Source organism: Bos taurus, chromosome 27 (assembly GCF_002263795.3).
Source record: "Bos taurus isolate L1 Dominette 01449 registration number 42190680 breed Hereford chromosome 27, ARS-UCD2.0, whole genome shotgun sequence".
In the NCBI taxonomy this organism is placed as follows: domain Eukaryota; kingdom Metazoa; phylum Chordata; class Mammalia; order Artiodactyla; family Bovidae; genus Bos; species Bos taurus.
Window position 1 is genome coordinate 3,723,666 of NC_037354.1, and position 21,299 is coordinate 3,744,964.

The window sequence follows — 21,299 nt, forward strand, 5'->3', positions numbered from 1 at the left end:
TCATATCATTGTAAACATGTGAAAATATGGTTTGCAAGTTTTTCTTTTTTATTGGCTTATTAAACATTGCTTAAATGCTAGTCACAGGTGAGGCAAAACTGTAAGCAAATAGAAGAGGGAGACAGAGGATGAGATGGTTAAATGGCATCACTGATTCAATGGACATATACTTGGGCAAACTGCGATATGGTGAGGGACAGGGAAGCCTGGCATGCTATAGTCCATGAGGTCACAAAGAGTTGGGCATGATGTGCGACTGAACAACTGCAACAAACAGCAGCAGCAGTATATCTGTATGGTGTCTTTCCAGCCCATGGAAAGACATCCTTGTGTTAGTAAGGGTGAGGCTGAACGCTGCCTGTGAACACATGGTAAGTAGGGGCCATGGATATGGTGTTACTTTCCAGGGAATGAGGACAATAGAAACAAAGGGTACCACCTGACGCGATCTGCTGTGACCCTGGCCCATTGCAAGGGCCCCTGGACACCTAAAGACCTTACAACAGGGAGGGTGGGGATAAAACAGACAGAAATGTTGGTAGAACCCAGATGATGCAACATCACGTGGCAGTAATCTGGGCCTTCATTTTAGAAAAAGAAATGTTATGTGTGTAAAAGATTTTCATAAGTGGGGACACTACTATCCATTTAACAGTTGAAGATATCGTTGTGTTTCTTCAAAGTGGAGGTCAGGAGGATTGTCAAGGAGATCAGTGAACAGGACATGGCCAAAATCTGGGTCAAGATATTATAGGGACAGAGTAAAGAGTCAGAACAGGTGATTAAATAGTTTAATCCCACTAGGGGACTTTAAGTTGAAAAATATAGGAGACCCTTATAAGTTAATGATCACTTAAAAAAGCAGGTTTGCTTAACCATGAAACCAAACAGGCTTCTTTAGCAACAAAACTATGCAACAGAAGCCCAGGACATGCCTCAAAATAAAACAATGGTGGCACGAGACCCACATCTTGCCCAGTAAGCTCAGTAAGTTAGTGAACCCTAGGATATGTTCTCTGCACAAAAAACAATAATTTTTGGAGCTATCTTGATCATAGAGGGACAAGAAAACTCCCCTGATCAACCTGGAGATGCTGATGATGGAAGCATGACGTCTACTCAAGAAAGATAAAGAATGTCTTCTCCTTCTCCCCGCCTTTCCTTTGATTGTAAAGCTGTAGCCAGTAAGTTCTTGGGGTGCTGCAGCCCCTCACCTGCCCATGCGTAAGCCTCACAAGTGTTCTGTTCTAATAAATCACTTATCTAACACTTTGCCTCTCGCTGAATTATTTCAGTGATGAGACATGAAGAATTGTGGTATTGGAGTTCTTCAGAGCCCCCACAATGGCACCTGGCTTTTCAAACAGACTTTTGGACACAGAAGGTGTCAGAAGGGAGGCATAGACAAGGGCCTCCTTAGGAGGGAAACAATCAGATTAGGTAACAGATGAATTGAGGGTATTGAAGGAGAGAGGAATGTCACAGTGATGTTTAGCTTCTCTGGCTTGTGTCACTGAATCAGACACGGGTCTGGGTGTGTTACGATAGCTGCAGGGATTTGGTATAGATGAAATGTGGGTAGTCAGGAAGAGAGAAATGTCATGGTGATCCTTAGATTATCAGGTTGTATCATGAATAGAACACAGATCTGGACATGTTGTGACAGCTGCAGACATGATCAAATCAGAGGCTGAATCTGAAACAGATGGAGTTCACCTCTCCCCCTCCCCTCTTCCTCCCCACCTTTCTCCCCAGGGCCTCCTCCATGTTCCAGGACCTCCAGGTGGAACACTGTTATTTCAGGTAGGTTTTAAAGTGAGTGGGCTACTTCTCTAATTTCTAAGACTTTAATTCCTCATGATAAAACACCACCCTTGCCCACAAAACTGGGTCAGCAATGAATACACAAGACACGTGAAAGGCAGGTTTTTCAGGAGTCTGTTTTCCCTCAGTGGTCTACATTTATGAGTAAGAATAAACCAGAATATTTTATTTCAGTTTGCAAGCACTAAAAAAAAATAGAAATGCCTATTAACTTGCAATATAATTTCACCTAGAGTTATGGTGAATAAAACTATATCTAAAAGACTAACTTTATATAAAGATTTCTGTATGTTTGTTGTATAAAATAGGATAATGCAACTTTTTCAAAGACCCTAACTTAAAAAGTAAAATCTACACTTTTTCCTATATAAGGCAGCCTCTTTCTAGAGCAAAGTTTTTGAACTCAAAATGTTTCTAATAGAGTCAATAGACTAAAAATGTATTATAATTAAAATAGTAAGTCTATTGTACTTAGGGAATCTTCAGCTCAAAAGGAGGGAAAAAGAACTAATACATTAAAATTTCATTAGCATGTTATCTGTGGTACTAAATATTTTATTAATTCTTTTGAAATCACACATTTAAGTCACAGAAAAGTTGTAATTACTCTTGGGAAAATAAAACTCATTACACCATACTTTTCTCTAAAAATTAATCTTGACCATCTTCATAAATGGCCATGGTAAAATAGTATATAGTAACGAGTATAAAATAATATTGAAGAGAGTAAGGAAAGATGGCAGAGGAGTAGGTGGACATGGAATACATCTCTCTCCATGGATACATCAGGAATACACCTTCAGACACACAAGTGCAGGCAGAACACCAGCTGAGAGTGGACAGGAGTACCTGACCAGTGCAAAAGAATACAGACCCACACAAAACTCGGGAGGATGAAGGAACCATGGGAGGATGAAGGGGGAGAAACAGGAGTGTTAGTAGGCCTGGACCTGCCCTCGTCAGGTGGGGGAACTGAAGCAGGGGTCCAAGCCTCACATCAGGGCAATTGTCTGAGTCAGAGGAGAAACATTTAAGGCTGAGAGTGAAACAGCTGATCTGGGGAAGCCTCAATGGGATGAGAATCAGACAGTCCTTGCCGCAGCCATACATACCCTCGACAGGGACGCAGGTCCCCTAGAAGGCACAGAGGCTGGGAGCTGGAGTTTTGGGGTTGTGGAGCAATCCCAGGGTGAGGGCTGGTGTTGACTGTGGAGGGACTAATCTAGAGGAGGTGAGGGAGGAGATTATGGTGGAAAATACCAAGTGGAGGAAAGGCAGGCGGCCATGGAAGCAAGGCAATACTGCTGAGTCACACGTAGCAGGTGGAGCCATCACCATAGCCTCTCTCCCCAGACATGACAGCATCAGCTGAACGATAGAGAGGCTGGCCCAAGAAATGCCTGACGCACTGAACTACAGAGCAGGACCCCCCCCCCGGGGGGGCTCCTTTAGTGAATGACACACGATCTACAAAGTAGGACACCAGTTGGGGGGCCCCTCTATGTGCCTGACATGCTGAACAACAGAGAAGGACCCCAGGCAAGGTAGCCCTCTAAGTGCCTGGCCATACAGGCTTTCTGATCACCAGCTACAAGAGGCTCAAAAAAAGACTCTGAGAAGGCCATAACTCTTATGGTGGAGGCAGTCAGTGTCCCTGCACACTGGGTGCCGTCAGGGTCCCCACAAGCCAAGCAGCTGTGCCACCTTCACACTCAACTCTTGCTGGGGCAGAGCTGCCACAGGCAAAAAAGTCTTGTGTTTATGTGCTCAGGGTCACTTCAGTTATGTCCAATTCTCTGTGACACTGTAGACTGTGGCCAGCCAGGCTTCTCTGTCAGGGAGGAGAGTTCTCCAGGCAAGAACACTGGAGTGTATTGGCCAATGCTGGTTGCTATCCCCTTCTAGAGCACTACATGTCCTGCTGCCCTCGCTGCCAACTCCCCTGAGTAACTGGTGCTGCCAGAGCTCCTGTGACCCAAGCAGCTGCACCACCTCCACACCTGGCCCTCACAGGTGCAAACCCAAGTCCTCCAGGGCAGACTCAGGAGCAATCCCCAGTGGATGACCCACATGCAGAGGTGGAAATAAAACCACAATTGAAACCCAGGGTCAGTGTGGCTAAGGAAGAAGACCCAAAACCTTCCCACCAGCTGCACAAGTATTGGATTAAATCCGCATGATCAACTAGGCAGACTCTGTGTCTATGGAATATATAAAAGGGCACTGAGAGCTCCCACAAAAGAAAATACACTAGTTCTGGTAGCTGTGGACATTGGAGGCAAGAACACACAGGAGTGGACCAGATTAGAATCTGAGCTGCCCCCACAGTGGGTCCAGAGACCAGCACAGTGTTGGAGGGCATCCTAGGGAGGTGAGGTGGACTGTGACTCTCAGCGACCGAAAGAACTCTTACAGCAGTGACTCAAGAAAAACCTTTATTATTCCTATATCTTGATTGCTCTGTAGATTATTTTGAATCCCCCCCACCCCTGTTGTAGTCGTCAATTTTATTGGAACTATGAAATCTAATTAATCTTTTAAGCTTTTTTTTCCCTGCCCTCAGCCACATTTTTTTTTTAATTGTTGTTATAAACTTCTGCCTCCATGTTGGGCTTTTGCAGTTCTGTGGAGTTTTCCTTCTTCTTTTCTTTTCTCTTTTTAAAATTTTAGTTTTAAAACCCATTATTATGTTTTCTACATATATTCCTTTGTTTGCTTTTCCTACTGTTCTTTTCCCCTCACAGTTAAACCTTAATGTATATAAATCTTCAACCAGTAATGTTGAAGAAGCTGAAGTTGAACAGTTCTATGAAGACCTACAAGACCTTTGAGAGCTAACACGCAAAAAAGATGTCCTTTTCATTATAGGGGACTGGAAAGCAAAAGTAGGAAGTCAAGAAACACCTGGAATAACAGGCAAATTTGGCCTTGGAATACGGAATGAAGCAGGGCAAAGACTAATAGGGTTTTGCCGAGAAAATGCACTGGTCATAGCAAACACCCTCTTCCAACAACACAAGAGAAGACTCTACTCATCAGATGGTCAACACCAAAATCAGATTGATTGTATTCTTTGCAGCCAAAGATGGAGAAGCTCTATAGAGTCAGCAAAAACAAGACCAGGAGCTGACTGTGGCTCAGACCATGAACTCCTTATTGCCAAATTCAGACTGAAATTGAAGAAAGTAGGGAAAACCACTAGACCATTCAGGTATGACCTAAGTCAAATCCCTTATGATTATACAGTGGAAGTGAGAAATAGATTTAAGGGCCTAGATCTGATAGAGTGCCTGATGAACTATGGAATGAGGTTCGTAACATTGTACAGGAGACAGGGATCAAGACCACTCCCATAGAAAAGAAATGCAAAAAAGCAAAATGGCTGTCCGGGGAGGCCTTACAAATGGCTGTGAAAAGAAGAGACGCTAAAAGCAAAGGAGAAAAGGAAAGATATAAACATCTGAATGCAGAGTTCCAAAGAATAGCAAGAAGAGATAAGAAAGCCTTCTTCAGCGATCAATTCGAAGAAATAGAGGAAAAACAACAGAATGGGAAAGACTAGAGATCTCTTCAAGAAAATCAGAGATATCAAAGGAACATTTCATGCAAAGATGAGCTCGATAAAGGACAGAAATGGTATGGACCTAACAGAAGCAGAAGATATTAAGAAGAGATGGCAAGAATACACAGAAGAACTGTACAAAAAAGATCTTCATGACCCAGATAATCATGATGGTGTGATCATTGACATAGAGCCAGACATCCTGGAATGTGAAGTCAAGTGGGCCTTAGAAAGCATCACTACGAACAAAGCTAGTGGAGGTAATGGAATTCCAGTTGAGCTATTCCAAATCCTGAAAGATGATGCTGTGAAAGTGCTGCACTCAATATGCCAGCAAATTTGGGAAACTCAGCAGTGGCCACAGGACTGGAAAAGGTCAGTTTTCATTCCAATCCCAAAGAAAGGCAATGCCAAAGAATGCTCAAACTACCACACAATTGCACTCATCTCACATGCTAGTAAAGTAATGCTCAAAATTCTCCAAGCCAGGCTTCAGCAATATGTGAACCGTGTACTTCCTGATGGTCAAGCTGGTTTTAGAAAAGGCAGAGGAACCAGAGATCAAATTGCCAACATCCGCTGGATCTTGGAAAAAGCAAGAGAGTTCCATAAAAACATCTATTTCTGCTTTATTGACTATGCCAAAGCCTTTGACTGTGTGGATCACAAAAAACTTTGGGAAATTCTGAAAGAGAAGGGAATACCAGACCACCTGACCTGCCTCTTGAGAAATTTGTATGCAGGTCAGGAAGCAACAGTTAGAACTGGACATGGAACAACAGACTGGTTCCAAATTGGAAAAGGAGTATGTCAAGGCTGTATATTGTCACCCTGCTTATTTAACTTATATGCAGAATACATCATGAGAAACGCTGGACTGGAAGAAACACAAACTGGAATCAAGATTGCTGGGAGAAATATCAATCCTCATATATGCAGATGACACCACCTGTATGGCAGAAAGTGAAGAGGAACTTAAAAGCCTTTTGATGAAAGTGAAAGTGGAGAGTGAAAAAGTTGGCTTAAAGCTCAACATTTAGAAAACTAAGATCATGGCATCCAGTCCCACCACTTCATGGGAAATAGATGGGGAAACAGTGGAAACAGTGTCAGACTTTATTTTTCTGGGCTCCAAAATCACTACAGATGGTGACTGCAGCCATGAAATTAAAAGACGCTTACTCCTTGGAAGGAAAGTTATGACCAAACTAGATAGCATATTCAAAAGCAGAGACATTACTTTGCCAACAAAGGTTCGTCTAGTCAAGGCTATGGTTTCTCCAGTGGTCATGTATGGATGTGAGAGTTGGACTGTGAAGAAGGCTGATCACCGAAGTATTGATGCTTTTGAACTGTGGTGTTGGAGAAGACTCTTGAGAGTCCCTTGGACTGCAAGGAGATCCAACCAGTCCATTCTGAAGGAGATCAGCCCTGGGATTTCTTTGGAAGGACTGATGCTAAAGCTGAAACTCCAACACTTTGGCCACCTCATGCAAAGAGTTAACTCATTGGAAAAGACTCTGATGCTGGGAGGGATTGGGGGCAGGAGGAGAAGGGGACGACAGAGGATGAGATGGCTGGATGGCATCACTGACTCGATGGACATGAGTCTCAGTGAACTCCAGGAGTTGGTGATGGACAGGGAGGTCTGGCATGCTGCAATTCATGGGGTCGAAACGAGTCAGACACGACTGAGCGACTGATCTGATCTGATCTGATATAAATCTTCTTTATCTACCTCTATTTAACCTTGCATATCTATCCCTTCTCTCTTTTCTTTCTTTCCTTTTCTCTCAACATATTAGTTAGTTTTGTTTTCATTGCTTTATTCCCCACTTGACATTATTCTTTAGGTTTGTTTTCCAGTTTGTGCTTTAGTTTTATTCTTAACTGGTAAATATAATTCTTGATTTTCTTGGTTCACCAGGTCAATCTACTGTATTTTATTTTAGTTGGACCATTTTGACTTTTCTCAAGGATGTATATGTATATGCATATATTCAATTATTTTAATTGTTATCTGCCTGATTTTATAATTGCCATTTGTCTGGGGTTCATCTTTGTTTTTTTGCTTTTGGGTATTTGTTTTAGACCCACATAAGGCCATAAGAAACCACTTGTGGAATCCTTGTTCCTGACCAGTGATCAACCCCTGAGCCTTTGGAGTGGGAGCACGGACTCCAAAACCCTAGACTACCAGAGAATTAACCCTAGGGAGTATCAAATAGTGAGAACACACACAAAGGAAACCACTAGAATACAAGACCTGGTATTACTCAACCACAGGTAGTACCCTGTGCAGGAAACCTCATCTAAACAAAAACAACAAAAATGCAAACCCAATCATCAGAAGACAGGATTGCCACCTCACTCAGTCTTGCCCATGAGAGGAAAATCAAACAAACAACAACAGCAACGACAAAAGTCGCCACAAATCTCACCCTATACAAAACTTACACAACCCACTGGACCACCCTTAGGAGCACAGAAATCAAAAGGAAGAAAGAATTCAACCTTCAAGCCTGGGAAAGGAGACCTCAAACACAATAAGTTAAAAGAAAATAATACAAAGCCAGAGAAATACTACACAAATGAAGGAACAAACCAGAAAAACAGAAGTCCAAATAAATAAAGAGGAAATAGGCAAACTACCTGAAAAAAAAAAATTGGAATAATGATAGTAAAGATGATCAAAACCTTGAAAACAAAATGGAGAAAATACAAGCATCAATAAGCAAAGACCTAGAAGCATTAAAGAATAAAAATATAGAGACAAAGAACACAATTACTGAAAATAAAAATACTCTGGAAGGAATCAATAGCAGAATATCTGAAGCAGAAGAAAGAATCAGTGAACTGGAAGATAATATGGTGGAAATAACTTCTCAAGAGCAGAAGAAAGTAAAAAGAATGAAAGGAACTGAGGATAGTCTCAGAGATGTCTGGGACATATCAAACACACCAATATTCAAATTATAGGGGTCCCAGAAGAAGAAGAGGAAAAGAAAGAGTATGAGTAAGTTCTTGAAAAGATTACAGATGAAAATTTCCCCAACATGGAAAAGGAAATAGTCAATCAAGTCCAAGAGGCACAAAGAGTCCCATACAGGAAAAACCCAAGGAGAAACATGCCAAGATATATACTAATCAAACTAACAAAGACTAAACACAAAGAAAGAATATTAAAAGCAGCAAGGGAGAAGAAACTAGTAACATACAAGGGAAATCCCATACACTTAACAGCTGATCTTTCAGCAGAAACTCTGCAGGCCAGAGGGGAAGGCAGGATATATTTTAAGTACTAAAGGGAAAAATCTACAACCAAGATTACCATACCCAGCAATGATCTCATTCAAAATTGATGGAGAAATAAAAAGCTTTTCAGACAAGCAAAAGTTAAGAGAATTCAGTACGACCAAACCAGCTTTATAACAAATGTTAAAGGGACTTGCATAGTCAAGAAATACAAGAGAAGAAAAAAAGATCTACAAAATCAACCCCAAACAATTAAGAAAATGGCAATAGGAACATACATATCAATAATTACTTTAAATGTAAGTGGATTAAATGCTTCAACCCAAAGACACAGACTGACTGAATGGAGAGAAAAACAAGACCCATATATATGCTTTCTACAAGAAACCCACTTCAGAACCTAAAGGCACATATAGACTGAAAGTGAGAAGATGAAAAAATATATTCCATGCAAATGGGAAGCAAAAAAAAGAAGATGGAATAGCAATCCTCACATCAGACAAAGTGGACCTTAAAGAATATTACAAAAGATAAGGAATGACACTACATAATGATCAAGGGATCAATTGAAGAGGAAGACATAACAATTATAAATATCTATGCAACCAACATAGGAGTTCCACAATACATAAGACAAACACTAAGAGACATAAAAGGAGAAATTGCCAGTAACACAGTAATAGTAGGAGACTTTAACACCCCACTCACACCAATGGATGGATCATCAAAACAGAAAATTAAAAAGGAAACACAAGTCTTAAATGATACATTAGATGAGATGGATATCATTAATATTTTCAGGACATTCCATACAAATGCAGAACATATCTTCTTCTCCAGGATAGACCACATCTTGGGTCACAAATCAAACCTCAGTAAATTTAATAAAATTGAAATTGTATCAAGCATCTTCTCTGACCACAGTGCTATGAGACTAGATATCAATTACAAGAAAGAAACACAAACACATGGAGATTAAATGATACATTTCTAAATAACCAACAGGTTACTGAAGAAATCAAAAGAGAAATCAAAAAATTTCTAGAAACAAATGACAATGAAAACACAACCCCAAACCATCTATGGGATGAAGCAAAAGCAGTTCTAAGAGGGAAGTTTATAGCAATAGAACCCTACCTCAAGAAACAAGAAAAAACATCAAATAGACAGCCTAACTTTACACCTAAAAAAACTGGAAAAAGAAGAAGAAGAAGAAGAAGAAGAACAACAACAACAACAACAACAAAGACAAATTAGTAGAAGGAAATAAATCATGAAGATCTGAGAAGAAATAAATGAAAAGGAAATGAAAGAAAGATTAATAAAATTTAATAAAACTAAAAGCTGGTTCTTTGAGAAGATAAACAAAATTGAAAAACCTTTAGCCAGACTCATCTAGGGGAAAAAATCAGAAGAATCAAATCAACAAAATTAGAAATGAAAAAGGAGAGTTTACAACAGACAATGCAGAAATACAAAGGATTATAAGAGATTATTATGAACAACTATATGGCAATAAAGTGGATAACCTGGAAGAAATGGACAGATTCTTAGAAAAGTTTAATCTTCCAACACTGAGCCAGGAAGAAATAGAAATTATGAACAACCCAATTACAAGCACTGAAATTGAAGCTGTGATCAAAATCTCCCCAAAAAAACAAAAGCCCAGACCAGATGGATTCAAAGGAGAATTCCATCAAACATTTAGAGAAGAGATAATGCCTATTCTTCTAAAACTCTTTCAAAAAATTGCAGAGGAAGAAACACTTCCAAACTCCTTCTACAAGGCCACCATCATCTGATACAAAACCAGACTAAGACAACACACAAAAAAGAAAACTACAGGCCAATATCATTGATTAACATAGATACAAAATCCTCAACAAAATTTAACAAATAGAAAGCAACACATCAAAAAGCGCATACACCATGATGAAGTTGGGTTTATTCCAAGGATGCAAGGATTATTCTATATATGCAAATCAATCAATGTGATACACCATATTAACAAATTGAAAGATTAAAACCATATGATAGTCTCAATAGATGCAGAAAAAGCCTTTGACAAAATCCAGCACCCATTTATGATTAAAACTCTTCAAAAAATGGGCATCGAAAGAACCTACCTCAACATAGAAAAGGCCATATATGATAAGCCTACAGTAAACATTATTCTCAATGGTGAAAAGCTGAAAGCATTACCCCAAAGATCAGGAACAAGACAAGGGTGTCCACTTTCACCACTATTCAACCTAGTTCTGGAAATTCTAGCTACAGCAATCAGAGAAGAAAAAGAAATAAATAGAATCCAGATTGGAAATGAAGTAAAGCTCTCACTGTTTACAGATGACATGATACTGTACATAGAAAACCATAAAGACAGTATCAGAAAATTACTAGAATTAATCAGTTTAGCAAATTTGCATGATCCAAAACCAATACACAGAAATCATTTGCATTTCTATATACTAACAATGAAAAATCAGAAAGAGAAATTAAGGAATCAATCCCATTCACCATTGCAACAAAAAGAATTAAATATCTAGGAATAAACTTACCTAAAGAGACAAAAGAATTGTACACAGAAAATTATAAGGTACTAATGAAAGAAATCAAAGATGACATATAAAGATGGAGAGATATCCATGTTCCTTGGTAGGAAGAATCAATATTATAAAAATGACTATATTACAAAACACAATCTACAGATTCAATGCAATCCCTATCAAATTACCAATGACATTTTCCACAGAAATAGAACAAAAGATTTCACAGTTCATCTGGAAACACAAAAGACCCTGAATATCCAAGGCAGTCTTGAGAAAGAAGAAAAAGAAGAATGGAGCTGGAGGAATCAACTTTCCTGACTCAGATTATACTACAAAGCTACAGTCATCAGGACAGTATGGTTCTGTCACACACAAAAAAGAAATATATACCAGTGGAACAAGATAGCCCGCAAATAAACCCATGCACCTGTGGGTACCTTATTTTTGACAAAGGAGGCAAGAATATACAATGGGGCAAAGACAGTCTCTTCAATAAGTGGTGTTGGGAAAACTGAACAGCTACTTGTAAAAGAATGAAATTAGAACACTTCCTAACACCAGTCACAAAGATAAACTCAAAATGGATTAAAGACCTAAAAGTTAAGACCAGAAACTATAAAACTCTTAGAGGAAAACATAGGCAGAACACTCAAAGACATAAACCAAAGCAAGATCCTCTATGACTCACCTCCTGGAGTAATGGAAATAAAGACAAAACTAAACAAATGGGACCTGATTAAACTTAAAAGTTTTTGCACAGAAAAGGAAACTATGAGCAAGGTGATAAGACAACCCTCAGAATGGGAGAACACAATAGCAAATGAAACAAGTGACAAAGGATTAATTTCCAAAATATACAAGCAGTTCATACAACTCAATGCCAGAAAAACAAACAACCCAATCAAAAAATAGGGAAAAGACCTAAACAGACATTTCTCCAAAGACATACAGATGGCTAACAAATTCATGAAAAGATACTCGACATCACTCATTATTAGAGAAATGCAAATCCAAACTACAGTGAGATATCTCCTCACACCAGTCTGAACGGCCATCATCCAAAAGTCTACAAACAATAAATGTTGGCGAGAGTGTGGAGAAAAGGGAATGCTCTTGCACTGTTGGTGGGAATGCCAATTGATACAGCCATCATGGAAGACAGTATGGAGTTTCCTTAAAAAATTAGGAATAAAACTACCATAGGACACAGCAATTCTACTCCTAGGCATATACCCCGAGGAAACCAAAATTGAAAATGACACAAGTATCCCATTGTTCATTTCAGCACTGTTTACAATAGATAGAACATGGAAGCAACCTAGATGTCTATTGACAGATGAATGGATAAGGAAATCGTGGTATATATACACAATGGAATATTACTCGGTCATAAAAAGGAAAGCCTTTGAGTCAGTTCTAAAGAGGTGGATGTAGCTAGAATCTATTATACAGAGTGAAGTCAGAAAGAGAAAGAGAAATATCATATTCTGACACATATATACAGAATCTAAAAGGATGGTACTGAATAATTAATTTACAGGGCAGCGATGGAGAAACAGGCATAGAGAAGAGACTTATGGACATAGGGAGAGGGGAGGAGAGGGTGAGATTTATGGAAAGATTAACTTAGAAACTTATATTACCATATGTAAAATAGATAGCCAATGGGAATTTGCTGTATGCCTCAGGAAACTCAAACAGGGGCTCTGTACCAACCTGGAGGGGTGGGATGAGGGGGGAGATGGGAGGGAGTTTCAAAAGGGAGGAGACATATGTATACCTATGGCTGATTCATGTTGAGGTTTGACAGAAAACAACAATATTCTGTAAAGCAATTATCCTTTAATAAAAAATAAATTAATTAAAAAATAATACTGAGGTTATGAAAATGGTCACACATGATTTTATAACAATCTATAGAATATTGCTAGCAAGTAAGGACACTAAAGAAGGCCGTGGTGGTAGAGGAAGGACCACACCCATCCCACTTGTATTTTCCATGCTTCAGGCTCATGAGAAAAGACTGGAGTGACACTCTGAATAAAGGAAAGGAATAATAAGCAGTAAATTGGCATCATTCTCTGTTTCCTAAAAAATGTATAAAAATATGTTAATAGTAGAATGCAAATAGGCAATATTTTTATGTCAAATTTGATGTAAAACTTTAGCCAGAAAAGATTTGCTGTGAGCCCTTAAGTAAGCTGATATGCATGAATAATATCCAAAACTGGGATATTATCCCCAAACTGGGATAGGATGCAAAACTGGGCAGCATTTCTCAAATGTAACTTTTGTGAACCATGTGTGTTTCTCTTGTTGTTTTTTAACAGAGCCACTCATGGGTCATAAAACACCCTCCATAAAGTGCTGCTATAATCCAATTTCTGACATATTCTGAGCAATTAGTAAACGTCAGTTTTACTTTTTTTTTTCTTTCTTTCCCTGGTTAAGTCAACTGATTAGAACACATTGATAAGCTGGAAGTCTTGAGTTCAAAACTGATACAGAACTGATGCTACTCAAGACTATTCTTATAATTTCTTAGTGTTTTTTTTAAAACTGAAGGTATCAAATTGGTCTATATTCATAGCAATTAAAATAAATTTGTTCTAAATTTAAAAGAAAAGAAAACCCAAGATATGCCTTTAAATGCAATGATATGATATTTAGCAGCATTATCTTAGAAGACAAAAGAGAGTGATTCATTTAAAACCCTAAAATACAATGACATATTTTTAAAAGGCACATCTATCCTACCATTTAAAACATTCCAGAAGTATTCTCAGTGGAGAAATGAAATTCACCTTTCACAATGACAAGACTATATTGCTTAAAATAAGGGATGGGTGGTGGTGAGAATGTCAAAGATTAAGGAAGGAAGGTTGATTTGGAAGAATCCCTGCATACCACGCACACCAAAGAGTCAATTTCGAGGACTTTAAGTGTAAATAATGGCACAAAATCCACTTTCAGATTACATTTTCTTCCTTCATTCCTTATTATGTTTTGTAGCTCTACCTACCTCCACACTGTCTGTTAACGATGGAACAGACTCAGACAGTGGAACAAGTGTTCCATCTGATGTTTTTGTTTTTACATAGGATCTGAAAAATGCTATGAATGCTTTTCAGGAAGCTGACACACACTAGGATCTGATTTTTATGAAGGGGGCCAGCTGTCTTTGACTCAAAATATGGCTCTCTGAGCTAAATGTAACAATATGTGATATTATACTGACTGAGAGATTAGTCTACTGACTGAGAGATTAATCAATTATTTCCCAAAAAAATCTGTCAAAACTTCTCATTGTCCAGCCCACAGGATATTATGTTCCATATTTTGGAGTTCAGCTGTTAGGCAAAAAAGAATTATCACATCATCCAAATGGGGATATAATAGCACAAGGTTTGGCCCATAATCACTACTGTGGTAATTTTTAATCAATAAAGATAAAGACCTGATGAGCATCCACTTTTACAAATAAACACATTAAATTACACTCTGGAAGTACTTTCACCTACAAACATGATTACATTTTCCGACTTCAAACCATCCATGGAACCATATGATGAATGATAATTAGTAATCTTTAAGATTTTTTTAACCTAATAATTACATAAGAGAAGGTTACAATTTAGCAGCTAATACCAAATACAATACAGCTCCACTTACACTCAAATCCCATTTAGTCACCAGATCTCAGACCATCTTCAAGTCTACTTTCTCAGTGCTTGCATTTGATTTCTTCCCAAGTTTAGTTACTCCATATAGATGGCATTGTTTGTTGATTTAATATGCATCCACCTTAGAATTCTTTGTATAGTCCTCTATCCTAACTTCCCATCTTGTACTTGAGAGGCAGCGAATGAACAGTAAATGCTTTACTTCTGTAGGTTTATACTAATTAGCTATTTAAATAGAACCCACTTATGATGGAGGTACAAGCTGCATATTTTCATCTCATAAGTATATTCTGTCTTTATTCTGTCATGATCTTAAATTGGATAAACTTATGATTGGAAAAAATAAATTCAAAAATACAAAGGTAGAATTAATGCAAGTTTTAATTTGGATTGTGGAATTTTGGAAGATGCATTTTTCCATTGCCTGTTCCCCATTTTTGGTTACATCATAAAATGATTTTTAAAACCTTCAGGTAGTCTTAAATCAACACAATAAAATATGGCATTTGGAAGGTTATATTAAAAAAGAAGCAGTTAAGAAATATGGCCTTGGAAAAGAAGAGTAAGAGATAAAATAACTTTAAGGAGGTAAAAGATGAGCGTTCATACTAAATTCCTGGAAACTGATATTCAGTTTTGTTCAGAAAAATTTATTTAAATTACTGATAGGAACTTACATAATTACCTCCATGTTGTACAAAAGTTATAAGCTCTATATCCAAGGTTATAATGAAGTTATTAATAATTCATATTGAGGTAACCTAGACCTGAAGTTCAGTAAAATGTAGACAGCAGAGATGCTGAGCAGGGATTTCCATCAGTCTTCCTGGTCCACTCAGCCCTTGCTGTCAGGGCAGAATTTAAAGGGAAGCCATCCCCTTGGACACCAGCTGTATAACTGGCTGTTCTTATCAAGGAGACACCATATTCCTGGCACAGCCACCTGGAACTCGTGAACTCATCCATGTCATATGTTTAGATGACAGAATCCAGCATAGATTATTCAAAATCCATCTATTTGATCTCAACCCATAAGACAAGCTACCATCATTCTGACTTGATGGCAAAACCCTCATTTGGTCTTATCCCTCTCTAATCCATCCCCCACCAGTACCCAGAAAGACACTTCCCAAATTTAGTCACTTCCCGAAAGTTTTCCAGGTTCAATCTCTCCAAGAGTTCCCCTTGTCCTTTGCAGAGTAGGTTGGAAACCCTGGTATCACTTGCCCTGAAATCTGTGGTCAACATCTCCATCTCACCCTGATCCTGATCCAATACACAGTCACTTAACTCTTGAAGTTCTTCCTAAATCCTGGCTATGCCATGTGCCTCTGGGCCACATGGATAATGGAAAATAGGAAGACGTCAGATCAGAAACCAAAGGAAAGAGACATAGACTGACTCCCCAAATAAGTCACTTTTAACTCTGAAGTTATAATTCAGCTCATGCTACACTGATTTGACTTAAGCAAAGATGTAATTATTCATTTATCAAGTATACAGACACTGAGTAAATAAAGAATGATCTAATTATCAATATTAAGTGAAAATGTAAAAGTATGGAACAAAAATGTATACAGTTTGACTATAAAAATAATTTTAAAACATCTCAGCTTAAGAAACTTAAAGCATATCAGATATGTCAGGTATAAGGAGATCCAAATAGCTGATGTCCAGTCCCCCCAAAGGACCAGCCAGGACAGCCATCCAGCAATCCCACTTGATCTTCAGATAGACTGAATGCTGGTGGCCATTAGAGTCAGCATTATTAATCCTAAAAGGTTTATCATGAAACCATGACTATAGCAGACCATTATTTTAGAACATCAGGTAAAATCTGTGTGGCTTCTAAAATGCCCAGAGAAATCTTAGTCAACAAGTTACCTGCCTTTCTTCATAGAAGAATAAACAAACATCAAGAAATAAATTCTATTTTCTGTTGGCACAAGTTGCCACATGTTTGCAGTTTGCCCCACAAATATGATGTGTCCAGCCTGCACAGTGAAGATCCCTATGTTGTTTTAAACACCATTTGATTTGTCTTAGCCCACTTCAACACTGGAAGATTTCTCCTATGAATCTAGATTTCCAGAGTCTCTTGAACAATGGCCATGTCACATACAACGGCAAACTGGGAGCTGTCCAGTTCAGCACCACCTCATAACTGCCTCCCTGCTCCACTGCTGTTTTCCCATTTATCATCAACCTGGCCCCAAAGTTCCTTATAAATGAGTTAAAGTCAATGAAGTGTTTCTCAAGAATAATTAAGGCTTTCTTTAGTTAAAATGCAAGACCTAAAAATAGATGGAAAATGCTGCTTGTTACAAAATTTGTAGAAAATACTTCCTTTTTTAATATGTAAATTGTGACTCTAGAATAGGTGACTTATTTACATATTCACATCAGCAGACCATTCCTCCAGACATTGAACTCCATGGCCCTGTCCTAAGTGTTACTAAGAACAAGGGTGTCTAGAATTTCTGCCAAGGAGCCTTTGAGTCGTGAAGCCACAAAGAAGAATAATTGTATATAAAATGTGTCTTCTATAGGACAGTTCTGCAGAATGGATTCTAGCAGAGGATTGAGTTATATTTTTGTTGGATGCCCTCCTCAGCTTCCCAAGGAATCTGAAAGTTGTACAGCCTGCGAGGATTTGTAGCCCAATTACCCAACATGACAAGAATATCTCAGGAATGTCAGAAGTATCTTTTAATGATGGAATCTCTTTTATACCACACAAATATCTAGAAAAGGTTCAGAGGACAGTAATCACTGTTAAGGTTTTTACATCTGTCACTTCTACTAGACATTTAACAAAGAAAATAATAACCAAATCCTTAGACAGTATCTTTTTTTTTTTTTAATTTTCTGAATGTCTTGTCATTCAAGCTGATAATATTTTATGGTCTATATAACTGAAAATTGATGTGTGAGATAGGGGTGTTTAACATTTTATAAGTGTAAGTGGAGATGGTCACTAGTGTAAATGGCAAGTATGGGACTCCAGGTAACAACCAAGTTTTGTCTCAGGAGTCAATGAGCTTTGCTGCACAGAGTAAGCTTTCACTTGCCTCTCTTAGGAAGCATCTAGGTCTACAGTTTTGGAGCACCTGATCAGGCTAAAATCATGCATGTATATGGCAATAATAATAAGGTCACTTTGATGCATCGAAACACAGGTAGTTACCATAGAAGTGCAACCAAAGGGCGGGGGGCAGCATTAGAAATATATCAAACATCTTCTACCAGGACCTAGAATCTTTTTTTTTTTTCCAATTATAACAGATCCAGCATTCATTGTTTTTTCAATTCTTATGTTCTGTAACTGCTATTATTTCACATAGCTTAATTTACTCCTATCTCTATGTTATAGTTAATAGCTACTAACTTCTGTACAAAATCTTGAAATGTTATGTCCAAAATAAAGAATGGGATTGCCCTGCATAGGAAATACTGGAGTTACTGTTATAATGACAGATGTTTCTGACTTAGGAATGTGCATTTTGAGGTCCATATTTAAGAGATGCAGTAAAGAAGAACTTTCACGAAGTGTTATCTGCCCAAGCGCCTTCTTAGTTTTAGACTGACTCCAGCTCCTTATCATTCTGCCTCAACTTGATCTGACTTGTTTCCAACAATGATGATAGATTTCTTACATGTGCCCTATGTAATAACTTCAAGATAATTAAACTAAGAATGCCTTATTCAAGGCACTTTAACAAAAAAATTGAGAGGGAAAAATGTAGATCTGTAATTTTCTAAACCAGTCTTAGGCAGCTGTGGCTGACCAGTTGGCCTAAAAATGGCTCATAACAAACCATGCACAGCTGGGATATGCCCACACACACCTCTTCCTTTTAAATTGCAGTGGAAGTAATTCAGTAGCAATTTTCCAAGTAAAATACAGATTTTAAAACTAATTTAGTCATTCTAGATTCTGCGTTTCTGTTGGAAGACATACAAATGTTTCCTATTAGAAACTGTGCCATTGTTATGTTGAATAGAAAAACTGTTATTCTTTAATGTTTCCAAATTTTACAAGACAGTCTATATTTTGGTCGATCCAACTCTGAATTTTTAATTCCAATTTATATAGAAAGATTTTAGGATAACTGTTATAAAGCATTTTGCCTATTAGTTTTGTTAATTGTAACGTTCTTGAAGGCAGTTATTCAAATCTATGCTTTCCAAGAGCATACTTTATATTATACTTTATCATTATTGTTAAATTATGTTTTAAATTTATCTTCACTAGGACATTCTAGTCAATGAATAGATTTTTAACAATACAGATCTGAAAACTGTCACTAAAAACACTGGTAGCCAGTATAACCAAGTAAGATAATACAGTAAAAAAAAAAAAAAAAAAAAAAGAACCGAACAAAATTAGGAACATATTTGTTACAAAAAGTATGAGTCCATGAAAGTAGAACACTTTTATAGGAAATTTCATTTTAGTATATTATAGAATTTTGGAATGCATAAAAGCTTCATCCAAATGTCTTGGGTGGAACATATGGCTTAACACAGCATTTTTTTAAATTTAACTGTAAACTCTGTAAAATTTAATGTCAGAGATCTCTGAAACTTACTGAACATAGCTCAATAATTTCTTTCAGAGACATATTGACTGACCTGGATGTTTCCTAAGAATTTTTAAAAAAATGAGTTTGGTGATATCTACAATTTTAAGCTAACTCTAGCAAAGGAAGACTTGAACAGAATAGGCAGAATAAGCACGGTTTTCCAAATCAAACCCAGTATGTATTATTCAAGGAACGAAGAGGCATCTTCTGGTAAAGTATTAGGAAAAAAAAAAAGCTTATAAACAATTAAGCAACACTGAAAATGTATGGTTTTCAATACAAACCATAACAGCATGGCCCTGCTCAGTGGTCCATGAATGATTAGAGATGTGTACAGTTCCTTTTTATTTCACAACACTTTAGGTACCTGAAGGGATGGGGAATGAGTGAATGAAAACATGAATTACTTCATTAACCACAATTGTCATAACTTCTTTCTCAGCACTTGTAAAATTCCACAATGCTAATTTAAAAGAAAAGAAACAAGAAGAAGATAAATGGTTATTCAGAAGAGATGTATGCCATGCCAGGAATCAGACAGCACGGTGGCAGAAATGGAGATAAAGGTGGTGTTTCTCTCAACGAATGTCTTTCTTTGGAAAGGAGAGAAAAATGATCTGTTCCAACTCACTATGAAAGTGAAAGTGCTCATCGCTCTGTCATGTCCCACTGTTTGTAGCGCTATGGACTGTGAACTGCCAGGCTCCTCTGTGCACAGAATTCTCCAAGCAAGAATACTGGGGTGGGTAGGCATCCCCTCCTACAGGGGATCTGCCTGAACCAGGGATCGAACTTGGGTCTCCTTCATTGCAGGCCGATTATTTTACCATCTGAGCCACCAGGGAAGCCCTCCAGCTTACTGTATCTTCCACCTATAACTTAGACCCACAACTATGAAAACATGCCTTTACTCTTCAACTAAGTATCTGATTTCATCATTAAATTGAGCTTAAAAACCTACAGAAAGAATGCTCTCAACAATTACTGTGAAATTATGTTCTTATGTTGTCCTGATGAAGGATGAAGCTTCTTTTGGCCAGACAGAAATTTCACAATACAGTTTAGTTGGATTGATTATAATGCTAATGATATGTATAATCTACTCAGTACTTAGTATAAAATATTGCTGGTCATAAAATTATATTCCAAAAGGGGAAAAAAAAGTGAGTCTTCATGAGCCAATTAACATTGGCCATCTATTCAGACTCTACAGAACTATGAATAAGAATTTTTTTTTTTAAATGGGTCAAACTACTTAATGACCTGACATTACTCTGTATTATCACCTGAGATTCCTAGAGTACCAGGACTTTCTTAACTTTGGGTCTCAATATCTTGACTGGTGTTTATACAGAGCCTGTTCCAAAATATACTAAGACATGAATATTACTTTGAAAAATGTGAATGTTTAGCTGATGCAAATATAAAATAGATATCCAAAAGTATGTTCATACCTAAGAAGCTCTCTATGTCTTAATTTACATGTCATGAATACATAAAGGGAGATACCTAAGGATTCTAGATGTTTTCACTAAGTGCACTAACTCTTTCAGATTTGTGGGGAAAACTGTCATCCTTTCAAAACTAAACACAGCAACAGATCATCATGAGGTCTATGGATAAATCACAATGAAAACCTGATATGAAGTCTCTACATTCACTTCAGTAACTCAGTCATGTCCAACTCTTTGTGACTCCATGGACTGCAGCACATAAGGCTTCCCTGTCCATCACCAACTCCTGGAACCTACTCAACCTCATGTCTATCATGTTGGGGATGACATCCAACCATCTCATCCTTTTCCTCCTGCCTTCAATCTTTCCCAGATCAGGGTCTTTT

The 21,299-nt window shown here is 37.8% G+C and overlaps 1 protein-coding gene and 1 long non-coding RNA gene across 3 annotated transcripts in view; one reads left to right on the forward strand and one right to left on the reverse strand.

Annotated features, from left to right (window-relative positions):
* CSMD1 (CUB and Sushi multiple domains 1) overlaps window positions 1–21,299 on the reverse strand; it is a 2,064,317-nt gene that overhangs the window by 1,574,530 nt on the left and 468,488 nt on the right. The window lies entirely within an intron of this gene.
* LOC132344029 (uncharacterized) lies at window positions 182–20,430 on the forward strand. Its single transcript, XR_009493091.1, has 3 exons — window positions 182–371; window positions 1,756–1,803; window positions 19,902–20,430. It is a non-coding gene; the product is annotated as an uncharacterized lncRNA (long non-coding RNA).